Source organism: Lampetra planeri, chromosome 3 (assembly GCF_965212315.1).
Source record: "Lampetra planeri chromosome 3, kcLamPlan1.2.h2, whole genome shotgun sequence".
NCBI lineage: Eukaryota > Metazoa > Chordata > Hyperoartia > Petromyzontiformes > Petromyzontidae > Lampetra > Lampetra planeri.
This window is the reverse complement of record NC_136109.1, coordinates 2,958,613-2,979,786: the sequence shown is the minus strand read 5'-3', so window position 1 is coordinate 2,979,786 and position 21,174 is coordinate 2,958,613. Positions and strand designations below refer to the sequence as shown.

At 45.6% G+C, this 21,174-nt stretch overlaps 1 protein-coding gene across 1 annotated transcript in view; it reads left to right on the top strand.

The window, feature by feature from the left end:
• Nucleotides 1-16,605: 16,605 nt before the first annotated feature.
• Nucleotides 16,606-21,174, top strand: part of LOC144736445 (WD repeat-containing protein 7-like) — a 77,038-nt gene continuing 72,469 nt past the window's right edge. The window contains exon 1 of the mRNA XM_078619025.1: nucleotides 16,606-16,727. The gene's annotated coding sequence lies outside the window, so the exon portion shown is untranslated. The remainder of the gene's footprint in view (nucleotides 16,728-21,174) is intronic.

Here is a 21,174-nt window from a genome sequence, read left to right as displayed (position 1 = left end):
CTTTACCTAAAAAAAACAAAGAGTATAGCTCCTTTCGTGTCGCTGCGTTCACGTCTTAACTGGCATATCCTGAATTCATATTTACGTTTACGGACGCTAACGACGTTGGAATAGGTCGCGTGCTATCACAGGTTCAGCAAGGACGAGACGTGGTCGTCGCCTGTGGCAGGCAGGCGGTGGCTTTCCTCGACAGAAGTGTTCCTAAATTGAAAACTAATTTCTTTAGAACTGCTCTTTTTGTCATTTAGTTTGTCCTCCCCCCTCACTTCCGATTAACACGGTTGGCTAAGTACGGTGCGAAAGAAGTTTAACATACATACCGTGTGATCTGCAGAGAGCTATTGGCCATAAATCAGTTTGTGGGGGCGATATACTCGCAAATAGGAGCAAATGTGCCGCGCACCATTGCGAGTGTGACCTACATTTAAGGACAGGAACACAACTGTGGAGATGGCAGCTGCCCTAGCTTCTCATGCCACCCGGAGCTCATTCACCTGTCATGCGGGGGGGGCGTCCGTGCCGTACAGCAGAACACCGATTTGAGTATCGTGCCCAAGTAGCGAGCCCAGTGTTATGTGTGTTGAACTCAAGGCCGTAATTATAATGTATATTGAGGGGGGGGCACATCCCCCCAATATATTGCTCTAAAATAGATTTCTGTTGATATTATTGTGGCTATGGTTGTACTTTATTAATCCCTAATATCTGCCATTACATACAATGAAACAAGAAAAGGTTAAAAAGAGAAAACAGAGAAAACAATACACTAATAGACATTATTGTAAAAAATAAATAAAGTCCATCCGGTGTGTTAGCGAATTTTTTTATATTTAGGCAGGAAATTCTTTTCAAATCTAGATATTTTTTCTGGGGGGGGGGACCCCAGACCCCCTGGAAGATTTGGTCCCCCCAATGTTGACTCCATGGCTACGGCCTTGGTTGAACTTATTTCGCGTGTTCTCAACAAGGGGAAAATCACTGTCAGCTGAACCCATTTCGCTGTGGCGCTTCACTGTTCCGCCTGGCTGCTGCCGATTTTCATAAACTGACTTTCATTATTTTGTGTCTCGCTGAAATAATTATTAAAGTGTCACGCAGTATTTAAAATTATTTTAAGTCTATAAAATTACGATTTACAAATCGCTATGTCATTTACTGACAGTTGATGTAGTAAAAATGAATAATACCTTAATATACCTTTAGTTTAGCACGTGATTTATCAATGCAACGTGGCTTCAAAAGCCAGGCGAATGTAAACCTCGTGCATAGTTGACACACCCACGTCACTCTCCCTCTTGCATCTCACCCCTCTCCTCCTGCTGTGTGTGTGTACTCCCCTCTTCTCTCGCGTTCGGATTTCTGCTCGACTCTCCCAGAGGAGGAGGGGGAGGCTTTGGTGGGGGGGGGTGCTGAAATTGGAGAGAGGTGATGGATGGGAATGGACGTAGGGGGGGTTTATTGGGAGGCGAGAGGTGGGGGAATAGTTGGAAGGGGGGAAACGAGGGGATGAGAGAGGGGGCAAGAAGAGAGGCTTTGATTGGGGGTGGGAGTAGAGAGCAGGAGGAAGTCTTGTGTGTAGAGGAGGATGAATGGTGATGGAAAAGTAATATTTAAAAATACTTTTTTTTTAAACACACTTTAATGAAATGTACCGTACTCGTAATGGCAAAACTCCACGACTCCAGGAAGTGGCCCCGAAGCTTGCCATAACGTAAGGGGCCGTGGCCAATTATAGCCAACGTTAGTTGACCGTGGACAATTAGACCCAAGCCGAAAAATAACATATAAAATAGAATGTTAAAATTTTTTTATTTTGTATGATAGAATATAGTATTGTCATCACTAAGACATAAGTATACCAAGTTTGCAGTCGATACCACATTGAGAAGTGGGTTAAAATTGAGTTACAAGATTTGAGGATACGACAACAACAACAGAGTGAGTTAATAGAAAGCGTGTAAAGTGAGGAAGTTGAGTAACATTCGGGGTAAGTTGTAAAGGAGGCAGGGAAGATAGTTTCAATGGGAGGTGTTTACAATTAAACAAGGAGGGTGGGCAAAGACAGCTGATGGGGGAGGGCAGATGAGCAGGGAGGCTCGTTAAGATAGGAGGGATATTGAGTGACGGAATATTTGGGCGGAGGATGGAAGATTGGTGGGGGGGGGGGCACGGGGCGAGAGGAAAGTGATACAAGATGGGATGTGAATACGTGCACACACACGGGCACACAACGACACCCTATGTCAATTGACAAGAGCAAGTAGAGATACAACACGCAGAGAGAACACGTACCAGTGTGATCGTATGCTGTACAGCCCCTTGTAATTCACTGCTGGATGAATGACTCCCCAAAATAGATCAGCAGATAATTATTGATTCTGTTGCGGATGTGCTGCATAAAAAAGTAGCTTGACTCGAAAATGTAGAGGGAGTTGGACGTGGTGGGGTGGCTTGATGAGGATCTGATACAGCTGGAACAACAAACGAGTTGAGGAAGAGGCCAATGAAACGATGACACCGCCACAAATATGCATTTGCATTCACCGCTACAAGGAGCTGTACCAGCAGAATAAAGAAAATGTTGTCCAGCTAGAAGGTCCAGAGTCGAGTCAAGAATGGGAGCCAGCTTCTTCTTGTGAATATCCCTGTGGCTTTAGCTTCATTGTTAGATGAGGGGGGGCAGTTGATCCAAACTCCACCACCGCTGCTCACCCATATTATTACAAATTCATGTTATTTTATAATCGGATGCATTTTTGTACACTCCATGACATTTAGTCACATTTCCCCCCCCATAAATGTTGGTTAAGAATGCAACCCCTGATTTTAACATGACGATTATGGGAAATTAAAGTTCGCTTTAAGTCATTTCGAGTTAAGTATAATTTCTCAGGAAGGCATCCCCTTACGTATAGCGGGGGATTCCTGTAGGGGGAGAGGTTTTTTTCCACAGTGATTAGTGCACTGCGCTGTGAACCCAATCACCTCGGATAGATTTCTGTCCATGGCTAACATCAGAGGTGAATGATATCCAACCCGGTCCTGAACCCCCCCTCCCTCCCTTTCATCAACCTGCACTGACGAACGTGGTGATGTATAGTTAAATAACCTCTATGACCAACAGAGCATAGGGCATCATTCATCAAAGTAGTGGATTGTTTTATTTTCATCATTATGTGCACGCATCTCGAAGACTTTTGCAGCAGGATTCTCAATCGGTGCGTTTTGGCAATTCAATGTGAATGAGTGTTTGGGCATGTAGGAGGGAATCAAGAGAGTACACAGAGAAAACGCACACGTACAATCGATAACACTCGAGGCAGCTCTGCAGACACATTCCTGGATCGTACGCTGTATTGTCATCTCGGGCCTACAACACCTGGTGTCTGCGGGTGGTGTCCCATCCAACTACTAACCAGGCGCGTGACTGCTTAGCTTTCTGAGTTGTGACGGGATCCGGAACATGCAGGGTTATTTGGTCACAGTCAAATTCGACGGAATCATCTTAAACGCGGGTTTACATTGCCCAAGTACCACGCCCAAGTGTGAACAGTGTTGAAAATAAAAGTGGCATTGAATACAAGTCAGGAATTAGCCATCAGTCTTCCCATACTCGATTAAATCCTACCCTCTGCAGCATACGTTTGGATTTGTTGACACCTTAAAACTCAAAGATCTGTGTATGATTTGTTGTTCATTATCAACGTCAGGGCCGGATTAAGGTTATGAGTCGCCTAAGACGAAAAGGAGGGAAGGGCCAAAGTATGTATTACATATTGCAAAAAAATGTATGAAGTCATTAAACATGTATTCACCTATTTAAAATTAAAAAATGTATTCGACTCAAGGTAAATTCATTAAACATATTATTCATTTTCCCCATTTCTTCAAACAAACATTTTCCCCCTTATTTTAGCCTTCTGGCAAAGTTGTGAATTATTTAATCGTAATTCAAGATATACACGTGTCCCATGGTGCATCGTACTTTCTCATTATGTACTGAAAACTGAAATTATCTCTATGAATACTCACTGCAGTATATTAATAAAAGGAAGCTATCTCGATTTAATGATTGTAGGTATTGCTCGCAAATATATTTTAAATTATGTACACAAAATAAGTTGAAACAATCAAATGTTAAGTCATGGGCGATACAGGTGTTATGCACAGAGCTATGAAAAAATGTTTTGAAAAATGTTATTCCGACAAAAATATTAAATATCGTCAAAAATAAAAGTTCACAAAATCCCCAACTTTTGTTCATAGCATTTTCTGGCAATTTTGTTGTTAGAAAATAATGTAAATTTTATTTATATTTTTTAAAAATCATGACACTAAAAATAAAAAATGGTTTATAATAGTAATGTTGACTTTTGACATAAATTAATCGAAAATATTAAAATACACAACATAAAAACGCGTAAATTGACCTTGCTTTCCGAAGAAATCGATTCGTCTGGCTACAAGGTAAAATAATTATTAACACAAATACTGTATGGTTAAATAAAATCTTTAGAATGTATACTGTACAAACAATAAACTCTGAATATCAGCACTATATACAGTGGACAATGAGGCAAGCAGTCGCGATTGCTAAAATGAAAAAAATATGCAGGATTCGAGATTTTATTTACTTGAAAAATGGGTTTCTGCCTCAGAGACGGTGTTCATCTAAGGAAGGCTGAAGACGAGATGGTGCTACAATTCGTGTTGCTAATGCCAATTTTTGACTAAGCAGCATCTAATGAGACAAAACATTTTTGATGGCTGCGCTACCAACTCCCAGCTGTTACTACAATATGGAATGGAAGGCCCAAAGCAGGGCCTACAAAATATGGGCTAATCCGGTCACGATAAGCGAAACGGAACATTTACAGTGACGATTGTGTTCAGGAAATGCTTTTATAATGCTGAATACGTGTGAACTTGTGAGCGTGCACAGATCCACCTCATGAGCTTGAAACCATTTCATGAGACCATGTTTCATTATAACATTGGTCCACATAAAGGAAAACTTGTGGCAGAAAAAGAGGCATTTCGTATTTTACTCAATGTGGCTCACAGTAAAGTTATGAAAGTACTATAAACAGCATTTCCTCTTGTCAACTGGACTATATCAGTATGGTATAAGTCATGTAAAGTATCGAATGAATCCCATAATATATTACCCATGGCACTCTTGCTTTCAACAAACAGGATATATAGATACTGTACATGATTAATTACACAATTGACTGTAATGCACAACTCTCCTGACTATGACACGTTAAAACAAACTAGGTTGAAGTATGCGCCTTGAAATCCATGCACTTAAATAATCCTCGTGTCCTCAAGGCTTAACAGCAGTGGTGCACCGACGCAGAGTCCCATCAGCGCCCGTATATCCCTTCCTTGTGCCGTCTTGTGTATAACACTCATTCGTTAAAATAAGCCACAGCCCAAACAACGCAGGTGCTTTGTCTTATTTAAATGTTACCTCAATGCTCAGTAAATGACATGGCGGTGGAACAGATTATTCCAGCTAAAAGAACAGCGACAATACAGTCAACCACCATGCACGACTTTGCAGTTCATGGTCGAGCTTTGAGTGGCTCCCACAATGCATTGCATTTCCCGACTTCACTGGAGTACAATAGATCTTGGTTTATGAGCCGAAGTTTCTCCCTGGGTTTCCACCATAGAACTGCACGGTTGAAATGTTTCAGAGTACTTTTATGCCAAAGTCTGTTAAACTGAAAAGCTCAAGTGATCTTCAACAGCACATAACAGACGCATTGGAATAAATCACTCGTGTGATGTAATCACACACCCGGGACTCTCTAAAGTCTTGATACGTGTGCCATTAATGCCATAGCAGACATGTGAACGTTAAAATGAATGCAACTCATGATAAAATATTCATACTATCGTAGTTGTATCGATAGAGCTCAAACTGCTAACTATAATCTCTCTATGGATGATACCTCTATGAGCACCCTGTATTTTTGTGTCACCCCACCTGTCAGAGTGTGTGGCGGTGACAAGGAGCCACCTGAGGACGTCTTGCTCAATCAACCGAGCTGGCAGATCGTCTGGAGAATCCAAGGACGGCCCAGCTTGAATCTATAACACATGAGCACACTCCCTCTCATCTGTGTGAATTGGAGCAGTTTAACTTTAATTTTGTGAAACTGCAAAGACGTTTATAGGGATAAAAGTGAGATTAAAGTATACATAAAATTGCACTTAAATAGCAAGAGGGTTAAATATGCTATTCTTGCATATAGCAATATGTTCTGGAGCTAAATGCGAATGTCAAGGTCATGTGGTTTTGACATTGCTCTTCCTCCACTGAAGGAGCACAGAATACAGTGGTTTACTATATAGTCCATAAATTGGCCACAATTGCACTGTGGCTTTTCTTTAATTTTCAATGTGTAGTGTAATTGCGCTGGCTGATGACCAGCAGCGGCAACTGCGGTAGACAAACAGTACACACGCCGGTGAGCATATACACGGGTGTGTCGGCAGGGCGGAGGAACTGGGGCAAGGATCATAGAGGGCTCCATCTGGAAGCCCCTGGAACCTGCTGTTGGGTTCAAGAAGGGAGGCGCGGCCAGGACATAGCCAGGCCACGCTGGTAGCATTAAAGGAGCCGAGAGCGGTAGTTCAAGGCTGCCGGTTTTGGGATTGTATCGTCTCGTCGCCATCGTCACTGCCGTCTTCGCTCGGTATTGCGCTGCTATATAGCCTGTTAGCTGTCTCCGTCAGCGGCGTCGGTGTTAGACGGCGAGTGTTGTGTCATAGGCTAGTGACTGTGGAGTGAGTGCAGGCGAGATCGTGTGTGTTCAATAAAGGTGACTCTACAAACCTCGTCTCCAAAGTCACTACACTACACATGTGTAGGGGAGTCCAACTGAGTCGCAGACGTTATTCTTTGGAGGCAACACATTTATTGTAACACGTATATACAAAGGGGTAACTGCCCCTTTACCAGATACAGCCTGGGGTGGTGACCACCCAGCTAACTACACTATATGTAGGAGTTACAGCTACGAAGGGTCGGACCCTCACTCAGGTCCTGGCCACGTTTTGATGCCTTGTAGGACATAGAGCTTCCAGCTTGTAGACGTGGAGCTTCCTGCTTGTAGAACGAAGCGACCCCGGTCCCTCTCAGGGACCCACCTTATATCCCCCTGGGTCGGGGCCTGCTCCTCCCTCGGCCCCGCCCGCCTTCTCGAGCCTTCTAGCTCCCTCCCGATCCCTCTCGAGAGCTCTCCCTGGACACGTGATCACCCCCTAGCCCCCCCCCCCACCTGGGGCCTCCTCTGTGGACACTCCAGATCACGTGTCTACGGGGTCAACCAGAGTGTCATGGCACGGGGCAACCCTGCCCTTGGGCTGACACTCTCCCGCTCCCCCTTGTGGGAGCCCGCACTACACGATATGCGTGGTGCTCGCGCTATCCCAGCACTCACCAAGCCCCGCCAGGGCTGGTACTACACCCACCTACGGGGTGTATGCGATGATGGTGCATCGCACGCCGTGCTGTGGTAGAGCCGGCCTCACACAGCAACCCACCCCGGTGCTGTTCGCGGCATAAGTCCATCGCACGCCACGGCCCTCCCGCGCCGGCACCATACAGTGACATCCCTGATGTCACTACACTTGTATGCAGGAGATGTGCACATCGACCTGTGGGAGACGGTAGCCTTCTTGCGGCCCACCTGTTACGTGCATTTACATTACCTTGAATATAATTAACGTCATCTAGACAACATTTATGTCGTTGATTCAAATCCACAGTTCGTATTACATTGCAGAGCCAGGAATTAGATGCAGGGATTAGAGGAAGATTTGAAAAATTATTCAAAAGTGGTCGATAATGTAATACGATACAAATACACGTTTCTTGAGTCAAATAAATCTGAGCAGTAATGTGCCAGATAATGCCGCAACTTATACTCATCTGTTCATACTCTTAATTGTCAAGGACCTCCTCTTCCGCCTCCTCCCCTTCTTTTTTTCTCTTCTTCCTCGACCCCGTCCTCGTCTGACGGAGCCTGCTTCTCATTCTGCTCCAAGATCTGGGAAGCAGCAAACCGAGTGACAAGCAAACACACTTAGCACAACGCAGTGGGGGCTACCTGCACTACACAATGAGCTTGAGGGTCCCAGAACTCCACCACAAACCCGGAATGTAGCGCCATCCTCCCCACTTGCAAACAAAATGACAGCCGCCTGCCTGTTCGTCTTGGCTTTGTCCTCAGTAAGAGGGATGAGGTTGAGCAGTCATCACTCCACAGATGTTTTTATTTTATTAATTCCTGAAACAATGTTCTGTATAATTTGGACTTGGGATGGCAAAGTGGTGCACCGATTTTCACACTGCGCTATTCTGAGTGTGATTTGGGGCCACGACTAACAACAGTGGTGAATGAGTTATCCCAGGGCCACCCCTTCACCAAGCTGCACTCACCAGTTTGGTGAAGTGTGGGCAAACAACCTCCACTACTTGCACAGGTTTGGAAAGCCATCAACCAACAGTGAATTAACAAGAGGCAGTAAATTATGATTATGAATACAGCTCTCATCTTGTAGACTTGCATGTCCCTAAGCTTCGTATCCTTAGGCTACCCAATTTGAATTTGGAGCTGCATGAATGAGATATGTTTAATTTTGTGGTCACGTGCACCACAATTTGGCCTACTCTTCTACACTGGCCAGATGTCTTGGAAAAAGGCGGGAGTGTATTCGTGTAAGTCATATCATATCGTCAAAGACAGCTTCTCAATCTGTTGGTTCCGATTGCCTGTTTAGGGCCAGTGGTTGTGCGCCTCCGTGATTATTGCTGCTATTGTAGAAACGTTGATGAGGAAGCATTATGTGCCTACTTCTGTGCCGCCCCCAATCACCGGACCAGTGGGGGAAGAGGAATGCTGTTAGAGCACACTTCCAAAACAAACCTGTGTTTTAACCTACACCCTATTGCTCAGCTCCAATAGATTATCCATGTCACATCAATCGCCCTTGAAACGGAAGGTTCGTGGATTTTGATTCCGATTTTTATGTGAGGTCACAATATATGACCCAAAATGTCGCCCAGATGAGATCAATTGCAATGCTACACAAAAAAGTTATTCTTTCTGGTAAGCCTTTTACTAAGTCAAAATATGTCATGTTTGTACCATTTAATATCACATTTTATTTTGACCACTCTCTGAAAATGCTCTTGAGCATTTGTGTGACTTCTTATGAAAGTTGCTGTAGCTCCTCGTGGGTAAACACAGATTACTGGTTGAGAACCGCTGATGTGTAACCACCAGGTGGGTTTCTGTAGAACGAACATTAACCCATGTTAGTGCATGTGGTAATCCTACGTTGCATTTCAAATCTATAATGTAGCAAATCCTATTCTATGACATCCATTGACCATATACAGAAAGTGCCATAACTGCAGGTAACTAAAACATTTGTGTTGGGTGCACGATTCCTTCGAGAGAAGATGAATGCAACAAGGAACCATTTTACTTATAAGCTGTGTGCGTTTTTGTTTTCTTTTGTGACTTGTTTAAGTCAAAGTGATTTTCTGCTTAAATTAGCATAGTACAGCCTTGAGCCAAAGGTGTAAATTCTATATTCATATGGTGGGGGAGAGTCTGTCCACAGGACCACTACTGTTGACTTTCCCACAAAATGATACTAATTTTTATCAGCCCCGGAGGGATGATGGGCTTAGTCAACCCCCAAATCAGAATTTGAATTTGCAACCGTCCAAATACATGGCACTTGCTCTACTTTTGTTGTCACCTGGGTGGAGACCTTTTGTAATCACTTAGAAATACATCTTTCTGATTTAAATAAGCAGCCATATTCAACTTAAGACAGGAATTGCCGTGAATGTAATGGATGCTATATCCACATTCTCTAGCATTCCCACATTTTCTGCTTCTGAGGATGTTAGAGAAAATAAAATCATGAGTATAAGTGCTGCAACCGTAATTTTCTCCACTATAATGTGAAAATATGTTAAAGGTTCTAGGGCATGTTTAATAAGGAATGGATACACATTTGGCAGGAGTTCTGTGATATGGAATATAAGATTACGGTACTTTTTGCTCAAAGTAGGTCCTTATATGAAAATAATTGGCTAATTTGGAAACTCAATAAATGACATTTTTGAAGATTAAAAAATGTGTTCTGCTAGGTAGAATCCCATCTGTAGGTCTACACAGCAGACTGGTCAGGATACAGCAAAAATCAACCTTGACCTCCACCAATTAAAGGAGGGAATTATTGCAGAATTATTGCAGAAGTTTCGGGCGCCTGCAAACTTCTTCTCCAATTGAAATTCCACTTTTATTTATTTATTGACATGGGGTGGAGCAGCGATGCAGCGGATAACGCACCATGCTCTCTACCCTGCAACCGAATTTGAGTCCAGTAAATGGCTAACCTCACTGGCAAATGATATCTGAGCTAGCAATGGGCCTTCCAACCTGCACTGAGCAGTGTGGTTAACTATGGCCAAACAACCCCACGTGCAACACGTTATGGGCTGGACTTCATTTGTAAATGCAGCGGATACCTGAACTTTCGTCCACTTGACTTTCGTCGCTTCGCTCTTGAGGCCGCTTTCAATTAAAACCACTTTTAAAAGTTCGTCCACGCGGCTTTCCTCTTTCGCCCGATCTCATCCGAGACCTTCCACGACGTTTGCGCCACGCGCCGTTTTTTTCGTTCAATCTTTGACTAGAAGTCGTTCAGTGAGCATCTCTGATATTTGTGTTTATTCATATATTGTTAATACTGTACTTATTTATGTGATTATATTGTAAACAATTCGTAGTTATTTTTGTGATAACATTATACTACATTGTTTATAGTTATTTTCGTGATTGTAAAACACGTGTACAGTATTCATACTGTGCTTATTTCTGTAATTACTGTAAAATACTTATTTTTGTGATTCAATATATTCATAATAGGTGTCGTGATAGTAAAGCTAAAAGAACCCATAAAGTTATCAATTTGCAAGAAAAGCTTGACGTAATCAAACTTAATGAGCCCAGGCATGTCCCATGCTGATAACACATTCCTGCGGAGGGAACTGGTAGGAACGTTGGGTTGCTCGGTCAATGGCCAGGGTCAACGGCGGCGTGGTGTATTCCGCAAATATGCCCGACTGTGAGGGTGGGCACAAGCCGGCGTGAGTAGGTTAAACGTTGAATTTCATAAGGGCACCACGGGGTGACCAGCCCCTCCCCACCCAGCCACACCCCCCCACCCAGCCCCACCCAGCCCCTCCCCACCCTCCCCTCCCCACCCAGCCCCTCCCTCTCCACCCAGCCCCTCCCCACCCTCCCCTTATCCACCCAGTCCCACCCCTCCCATTTTTGGATGCACGACGGACAGACGGACACAATAATCCCCTGTGGGCTGGTGGAACCAGGTGGTTCCTACCAGTATAAGTCGCAAGCTAGGCGTACCTCGCACAACAATTAGCACCGGACAAAATACATTTGCAAGCTAAATAAAGGCCCTGCTTTGACATTCGTCCATGCTCTGGTCCCCTAACCAGACGAAAGTGCAAGGTATTCCTGTGTATCGATTGCGCTGAAAATTATCCCCAATTATTATTACTAAAATAGAAATGAATGTCATATCTAGAACACTGGACTTACAATCCGCAGGTCGCTGGTTCAGTTTTCTAATATTAGTCGATTGGTAGGTGGGGTAAAGTGTGGGTACTACCACCTCTTCCAAAGTGTCTGGCCAGCGTGGAAGAGTAGGCCGAATTGCCCTCTAGGCCAGGAGTCGGCCACATGCGGCTTAACGTTATTCATTCAGGACCATCTTGCAATCACATGCATTGCAGCTCTTTAAATATTGAGTTTTTTTTACCGAATTCGAAAAAAAGGTCGCTTCTTGTTACTTTTATTGCCAACTCTGCATGAGGCGGATTTCTAAAGTTCCCTCTAGTAGAGGACCTTCCACCAGCAGTAGCGTGCAGGGCTGCACTTAAAAAAAATGCATGCGATGTCGCAGTAAATCATGTATCCGCTCAATGCAGGACACGTTTTGTCCGTGACAGGCACGTTGATGAGGACCAGGATAAGCAGCAATGGCTGGACAGTAATTGTATATTACATTGGGTGCAATGATCCCATGCACGCCGAAAAAAACAGCGACCAGGTGAGATTAGCTGAACATGCAGTGATGTGACGCAGCTTGCGTGGCACACAAACCACCTGCCGAGGAAGTGTGGTATTGCATGTATGAGTTGGCACGCAGTTGGTTTGTGAAAGACTGTTTTGAGTACTCTTAGTTCTTTCGGTAAAGTCACGTAGGTAAAAAATGAAATTAATAAAAATAAACAATAAAAATCACGACGTTTCGGAGGCAACACAAGTCTCCGACATCAGGTGGGACCGTCACAGCCAGATTTGCTGCATCAAGTGAGGCAAGGATTCAAGATGTAAGCCCTTAAAAGCAGGTTGAGGGGGGAGGAGAGGGGGAGCTAATCAGAATGTGGTAGCCAGTGAATGGAACGTATCGGGAGGGAGGGGGGCGGGGCCAAAAGAATGCACGAAGTGGTACGCGAGAGTCGACGACGTGGACGTGGTTGTGCGCAAGCAACTATTGTTGCACACGCCAACGTATTGGAAGGAGAGGGGGAGGGGGGGCCAAACGAGAGTGTGGGGTGCAAGTGTACGTGGACATGTGTAAGTACAAGCACCTGTTGATACACATGATAGAAAAGAACGGAAATGCCCACCAGTGCTGGCTGAACAATAAAGAGAGTACTGTTAAACACTGGGGATGGTAACACTCGGTAAAGTAAAGTAAAATAGTGCCTGTCAGATAAGATGGTCCAAAAATGTGTAATTCAGTCTTTTTTTTGCATGGTTGATAACATCTTTCCAATGATTACTAAGTTTGTACCCATCATCACGGTTGAAATTATGTCATCACGGTTGAAATTATCTGACATAATTTCAACCGTGATGATGGGTACAAACTTAGTAATCATTGGAAAGATGTTAACCAGGTAGAACCTTAGCTGCGTTATAGTTTGCCTTCATATCCGCATCTCCAGTTTCTTACGCCCAGCCCTCCTTACTCCCACCACTTGTAAACGTGCAGTGCATGTCGAGCTTGCAGCTTTCCACTCCCCCCCCACCCTCTCTATCCCTGGCTCCTCCCCCCTCCCTTATCTATATAACCCCTTGTTACAAGCAGCTCTTTTGTCTACTTCAGCGATTGTTTCTTGCTGTGGTTGTCCCACCTGATGATGGACGCTTGTGTTGCGCCTGAAACGTCGTGATTTAATTTATTTTATATTTGAAACCTACGTGATTTTACCAAAAGAACCAAAGAGTATGTTTGAGTGTTCCCTACATGCGGGCATGGGACGTGTCCTCTGACATGCAAAAATACTAATTTAGAAATTGGCAAAGTATTCCAACAAAGGATGCTACTAAACAGGAGTAGATACTCAGTGGAACTTTCATGGATAATGTATTAGAGAACTCAAGGCCGTAATTATAATATATATTTGGGGGGACACATCCCCCCAATAATTAAATATTCTCAAAATGTCCCCCCCAATATATTGCTATGAAATAGATTTCTGTGTATATGATTGTGGTTATGGTTGTACTTTATGAATCCCTAATCTCTGCCATTGCATACAATGAAACAAGAAAAGGTAAAAAAGAAAAAAACTGAGCAATGTGACTCAATACACTATTAGACATTATTGTACAAAATGAAGAAAAAGTCCATTCCTATGTGTTAGTGATTTTTTTTTATATTTTAGGCAGGAAATGGCAGGAAATGATTTAAAAAATGTAGATTTTTTTTTTGGGGGGGGGGGAACCCAGACCCCCTGGAAGATTTGGTCCCCCCCAATGTTGACTCCATGTCTGCGGCCTTGAGAGAACTATTCACGAGATTACTGGTAGTTAAATGTGATACATAGTTGGGCTTTGAATAGAGAATAAGGAGCATTAAGTTAGTTGCTAAATTGTCTACACGTTTACTGCCATAATCATCCCAATAATGCTAATAACAATAATCTTTATCCTGGGATATATGAATTATGATATACTTGTACATACTCCCCGGCTTATGATGGGAGTGATGTTAGTGATGTTTCAGACAAGCACACTTCAGGAAGTTACCACTATCCTTAATGTGGACATGACGCACAGGGACTTAATGCAACAACAGCAATGTTGTTGGTGTAGTCGGAGTGATGACAATCCATAGCAACCGCTGTACGGCTGTGATGCGCACAAATACTGTGCATTGTGCACGAAACATTTTGGTGTGTAGGCAAATGGCTGCCTGGTAGGAGGATTAACAGGGTTTTTGTTTGTGCTCGGGCTCAGATTATCACAGTGGAAGAGCTGTTGCACAACTGCGGACATGCAAGAAAGCGCGCCCCATATTGTTTGGGTAAAAACAAACAAAATCCAACGAGGTTTCTATTCAAGATTCCATAAGCTATTCTACAACACACAATAAGGGTATACACCGCTGCAAGATATCTGAATGGATACTTTGCCTACAAAATACATCTAAAGGCAGCGTAATCCGAATAACACTGAGAAAATAAATGTGCAAAAAAAAGTGGGATATTGACATGGGCCAGCGGTAGTGTGTTTGCTACTTGCTGCGGAGATTTGCAGTTCGAATTCAGCAGTTTAACACGTGTGAGGCTTTCGCGACCAATATTATTCATAATAAACGTTTTTTGGGTGAGATCGCGTTATTTATAAATGTGTCGTAACCCTCCACCACCCGATACGGCCAATCAGTAATAAATGTGTCACGTTGACAAAAGACAAATAGTTCACTACTTTAGTGAACTATTTGTCTTTTTAAATATTTTATATTAAGTTCACTTGCTTGCTTGCTTGCGCGCTTACGACCGTGCAAATCTTTCGGGAGTTTTTTAACCCACTTCCCGTGATCCAATCGAGCTGGCATTTTGCACACAGACTCGTTGTGCGTGACAATTTATGAATAATACAATAAAACCGATGCCACGCATATAAAGGATTTAAAGTGAAAAACTTTGTTTTTACGGGTTAATTTTTTTTTAGGACGACGTTTCGCTGGTAATCACATCCATCATCATCGGGCAAATTTGCCATAATGGTTGAAGCCCTCCACTTGCTCCCGGTCTTAAATAGAGCAGCAGCAGGGTGACGTCATCGTTTAACCCAGCAGACCGCCTTGGGTAATACTGCGAGTGTATCAATCAATCAATCAATGCGCGGCCTCTCCTACAGTGGATGCTAACGATCATGTGAAGTCATTTTAAGAAGAGTAGACCACGGTCCACATTTGAACATTTACTCTCAAATTACTTGATCGGGAAACATTGCGATCGTTGTGGAAAAAAGACAATTGGCAGGATCCTCCTCTTGGACACGTCTCGAGACTTCGTGAAGCTCTTCTCGATAAAAACAACTTCCAGTTTTACTTTTAATTAGAGTTTGGGGCCGTCCATAAATGACGTCACGCGATTTTGGACGATTTTTGACCCCCCCCCCCCCATTCGTCACACGGCGTCACAAAAGTCCGACCCCCCTCAAATAAGACGTCACAAAGCTCTGCCCCCCCCCCCAAATAAAAAAACATTGCTTCAAATCGCTTTAAACTATTGTCATTGTAGTGCATATTTAATGTGGCGCTGCACGCTGATGTTGTAGGAGAAAAGATGTATTAAAAAGTCTATTTAATTAAGTAGAACGTGTTGTTTATATCTATTGATATTTGCGCATTTTGATGTGACGTCACATTTCTCAACCCCCCCCCCCCCATCGTCACACATCGTCACAAATGTCTGACACCCCCCCCCCCAGGTGCGTGACGCCCCCCCCCCTTTCCCCCCACCCCCCCACAGCCCCCTCCCCCGCCTGCCCAACCCTCCGTTCCGCCCCCCCCTCCCCCGACCCCTCCCCGCTCATCCTCCCCCCCCCCACGGCTTGGCTGCTCGCACCGCGCATGCGCAGCCCGATCTCGTCCCTTGCGAGCCGGAACGTCTAGAGACGCATCGCCGGGTGACGCCACCGCGTTTTCTGACGTCACCGCGTTTTCTGACGTCAACGCGTTTTCTGACGCCACCGCGTTTTCCGACGTCACCGCGTTTTCTGACGTCAACGCGTTTTCGTACGTCACCGCGTTTTGTACGTCACCGCGTTTTCCGACGTCACCGCGTTTTAGTTCGTCACCGCGTTTATGTACGTCACCGCGTTTTCCGACGTCACCGTGTTTTCGTACGTCACCGCGTTTTCTGACGTCACCGCGTTTTCCAACGTCACCGCGTTTTTTGACGTCAACGCGTTTTCTGACGTCACCGCGTTTTCGTACGTCACCGCGTTTTTGACGTCACCGCGTTTTCTGACGTCACCGCGTTTTCTGACGCCACCGCGTTTTCTGACGTCACCGCGTTTTTGACGTCACCGCGTTTTCGGACGTCACCGCGTTTTCCGACGTCACCGCGTTTTCCGACGTCACCGCGTTTTCCGACGTCACCGCGTTTTCCGACGTCACCGCGTTTTCGTACGTCAGACGTCACCGCGTTTTCCTGACGTCACGCACCCGCGCAAGCATCGCGAGTTTTGATTGGCCAGCTGAGTTCGCTGCGGACCACAGGGAGCGCTGCTCTTGGGTGGCGCAGGAAGCGCAGGGGACGCGGTGAGGGAGACTCCGTCGCTGCGCTCGCGCACCCCGTGAGTAGCCCCCCCCCCAACCCGTGAGAGCCCCCCCCGTGAGAGCCCCCCCCAACCCACCCGTGAGAGTCTCACGTACGTGAGTGTCCCCACCCGTGAATGTCTCACGCTCGAATTTGCCCCCCACCCGTGAATGTCTCACGCCTTGAATGCCCCCCACCCCCGTGAATGCCCCCCACCCCCATGAATGCCCCCCACCCCCATGAATGCCCCCCACCCCCGTGAATGCCCCCCCAACCCCTGAGAGTCTCACCCCCGTGAGTGTCTCACGCCCTGAGTCTCTATTATTGCCCGTGAGCGACTTGCCCTCCAGAGTTGTCTTCTCGCCCGTGTATCCCACCCGTCTCGTCCCACCGCGTCTACCCCCCCCCCTCGTTTACCCCCCCCCCTCGTTTACCCCCCCTTGTCTCCCCCCCTTGTCTCCCCCCCTCGTCTACCCCCCCCTCGTCTACCCCCCCCTCTACCCCCCCCTCGTCTACCCCCCCCTCGTCTCCTCCCCCTCGTCTCCCCCCCCCTCTACCCCCCCTCGTCTACCCCCCCTCGTCTACCCCCCCTCGTCTACCCCCCCCCTCGTCTCCCCCCCCTCTACCCCCCCCTCTACCCCCCCCTCGTCTACCCCCCCTCGTCTACCCCCCCTCGTCTCCCCCCCCTCTACCCCCCCCCCCTCGTCTACCCCCCCCCTCGTCTCCCCCCCCCTCGTCTACCCCCCCTCGTCTCCCTTCCCTCGTCTCCCCCCCCTCTACCCCCCCTCTACCCCCCCTCTACCCCCCCTCGTCTACCCCCCCTCGTCCCCCCCCCCTCGTCTACCCCCCCTCGTCTACCCCCCCTCGTCTCACCCCCCTCGTCTACCCCCCCTTGTACCCCCCCCTCGTCTACCCCCCCTTGTACCCCCCCTTGTCTCCCCCCCCTCTACCCCCCCCCCCCTCGTCTACCCCCCCCTCGTCTACCCCCCCCTCGTCTCCCACCCCTCCGTGTGATGAGTGTTGGTTAGAGGCGCTCCAAGCGCCTCTGTCCTTGGGGCCCGTCGCCTCTTCCCCCCCACGACTGTCGTGTGGCTGTCTGTGCGGGTACCCGTCTCGCACTCCCACACACACAGTACAGATATTGTACACACAGTACATGCACTGTACACACAGCACAGGGACTGTACATACAGTACACGCACTGTACACAGCACAGGTACTGTACACACACAGCACAGCTACTGTACACACACACAGGTACTGTACACACACAGTACATGTACTGTACACACAGTACAGGTACTGTATATACAGTGCATGGACTGTGCACAGCACAGTACACATACACATGTACTGTACACACACATGTACTGTACACACAGTACAGGTACTGTACACACAGTACATGTACTGTGCACACAGCACAGGTACTGTACACATACACAGGCCCTGGTTCTCTCTCTCCCATGCATTCTCACCTCTTGGGTACCGCTGTACCTCAACGCTTACACGAAACATATTCAAATATCCGCTCTAGCCTTTAACAGACTTGAGGCAAGTGCTGTTAGCGATCATCTATTAGGGTTTTGCCTAAACGGTGCTGATGTTCACGTAATACTGTACTCATTTAAGGCTGAGTCAACCTAGGGAAGGGCCAGGACCCATTCAGACATTCGTTTGCCGATGTTGGCTGAGCGGAAATCCGAGTTGGGTTTGCTGGGTTCAGAGGGCAACGTGCTCACCATAACACTACCGCTCCCCATACTCTTATATCCTACACACTACACACATCCTACACACTACACATATGCTACACACTGCACGTATATCCTACACACCACATATGCTACACACTGCACGTGTATCCTACACAACACTGCTTACACTTTCTGGACCACAGGAACCATTTTACAATTTGATGATCAGTACTGTGCACTCCATGTGAGCACACAGTGCATTGTGCACTGCATAAGCACGATGTATAAATATGCACGTAAATTACGATATGCGTCAATGTTAAATACGTGCACGCGCGGAGAAATATCCATGTGTTGGAAAATAAATGCAGGGAATCCTCGCCGAACGTGTGGGGGCTACGTTGCCGTGTTGTGCAACACTGTCCGAGTAATAATAACAGACCTTATGGGTTTTAAATAATTATCACCACCTCCCTCTGTTTACTTCTAGATGCTTTACCCCTAATGGGTTTGACATAACAAATCAAAGATACGTAATACTGCACGTGTGAATTGAATGAAATATTAAGCCTTATAATTAAATAAGTGAAATATTTTTTTCGATGCATGATGATGGTTAAGATGGTGGGGTTGTTATTTTATTTTCGATTAATTTACACTTTAGTACCTTCCAATAGATGCAGCACTCGCCTCTCTGCTCGTCGAGCTAACAACTGCACTCCTACACAACAGTAGTAATCACTTTTCTCTGTTTATTCTCACTGCAATCACCACCAACCACTTAACTTACGCTTAGGGTTCATGATTATAAAGGGAGTCATTAGTGTTTGGGAGGGGAATATGGGAACGAGACATTCATCCTCGACATATACACTACTCTACAGTACAGGTAGTCTCTACTTACGATGGAGATGCGTTACGACGACCACATCATAAGTCAAAAATATCGTAAGTCGAAGATGGCCTAGCCTACCCAGGAGTCTTAAAGAATGGTGATAATTTAGCAAAACAGCGCAATTTACAGTACCGTACTGTATAAACGATATACTGTATGTATTTATTAATTACAATACTCTATTGCACAGTAAAATGTAATGTAAAAAAAACCAAGATTATTTCTCAGCCTAACTATATGAACTGCAATTTAATAGAAAGTTTTTTCAGGAAACAATCCCGGCAGCATCCTAACGCACAGTATCGTACCTCGTACGCTGCTGCGTTTGCTTGCTGCGCGAAATTTAAAATATTTAAGAATTTTGTCGTATCGCTATCGCCATCGTAAGATCGAAATATCGTAAATCGGACCATCGTACCGCGGGGACTATCTGTACAAGTGGGACCCTACAGCATAATCCAATACAAATGGACCATGCAGCGTAAACAATCCAAGCGGACCGTGCACGACATTTTGACGCAGGAGATGAGAATATTAGCAGGACAAAACTGTGTATCGCCAAAACACCCCCCCTCGTGTTTTGGAAAACAGGCCTCATTAAGTAAACCGTTTATACATGAAACACGCATTTGATAAAACCGCGTTTCGCGAGGTTTACCCATACACCAGATGGCAGCCCTTCTTTTGGATGGGGTGAATATTCCGCCATCAACCTCACTCCCTCCCCTGTTGGCCCTTCGCAGTTGGCCTGCCCTTCCACTGTCAATTCCACCTTTTCCGCGATCTTCCACTGTTGCTCACGTCACTCACCGGACACTCACCTTATGCGACCACCTGACACCAGCCAATATTCACACTTAAAGACTCACCTTGGCACCAATACAAAGTCACATGACACTCACCTGCCCCTCACCACCATATGACACTATCCCACAGTTATTTAGTAACACTCAACTATAGCACAGACTCACCACTCGCCCAACATTAATAACCGCTTACCACTCACCAGGCGCTTAACTGACACGTGTTACACACACACAGCAAACAGACTAAACAAGCACCACTCGTACAAACTCACCAGACATGCAAAAATTACTGTACAATTAAGAGTCGGCAGTACAGGTTGCACTGTGGTGCTGTAGATGCGCGTGTGCGTACTGCAAATAGAGCAATTATCCAGCACGGAGAGCATCAACAATTGCGATGAATGGTTTGTCATGGCTTTTTGACCTAGATCATAGGTCATATGTGCTCCGAATTCACTCGCATAGGTTACTTCGATTTTTACAATTCGTAAGAGTCCTCATTGTACGCTTTATAATGAGAATTACAGTCCTCGAGTGTATGCTGCGAAAACAGACTGACGGATGAATGAACGAATTAAGCTGCATATATTTTCCGATGCAATTGGCACTGAAATACACAGCATTGCTCTTAAAGATGGACCGAAATAAAATAATTAAATGAAGAGAAGGGGGGCACGTTGAAGTGTTTTGAAAGCTGAACTTGATGAGTAGAAGTAATATACCAACGTTCGTACTGATGAACCTTGTAATCAGTGCGCACTAATAGCTATGGAGTGTGGTTCAGAATTGTTTTCAATTAAATAATGGAGTACAAGCCCGAAGTAATCCTGATTTGAAGCTTTTTAAGATTTTATGGCCTTCCAAAAATCCATTAAGAAGGTACTCCACTCCATCCTATCGTATCCACCATGAACTCACCTGCCTACAAACTGGCCCGATTTCTATTTGAGACCCTGCTTCCATTCACAGGCAAGACCACCTCAGCTGTACTTAACTCAGCTCACTTGGTTTCTCTAATCAATGACATCTCACTATCTTCAGATGATTTGCTTGTCAGTTTCGATGTAGTCTCTCTGTTCACCAAGG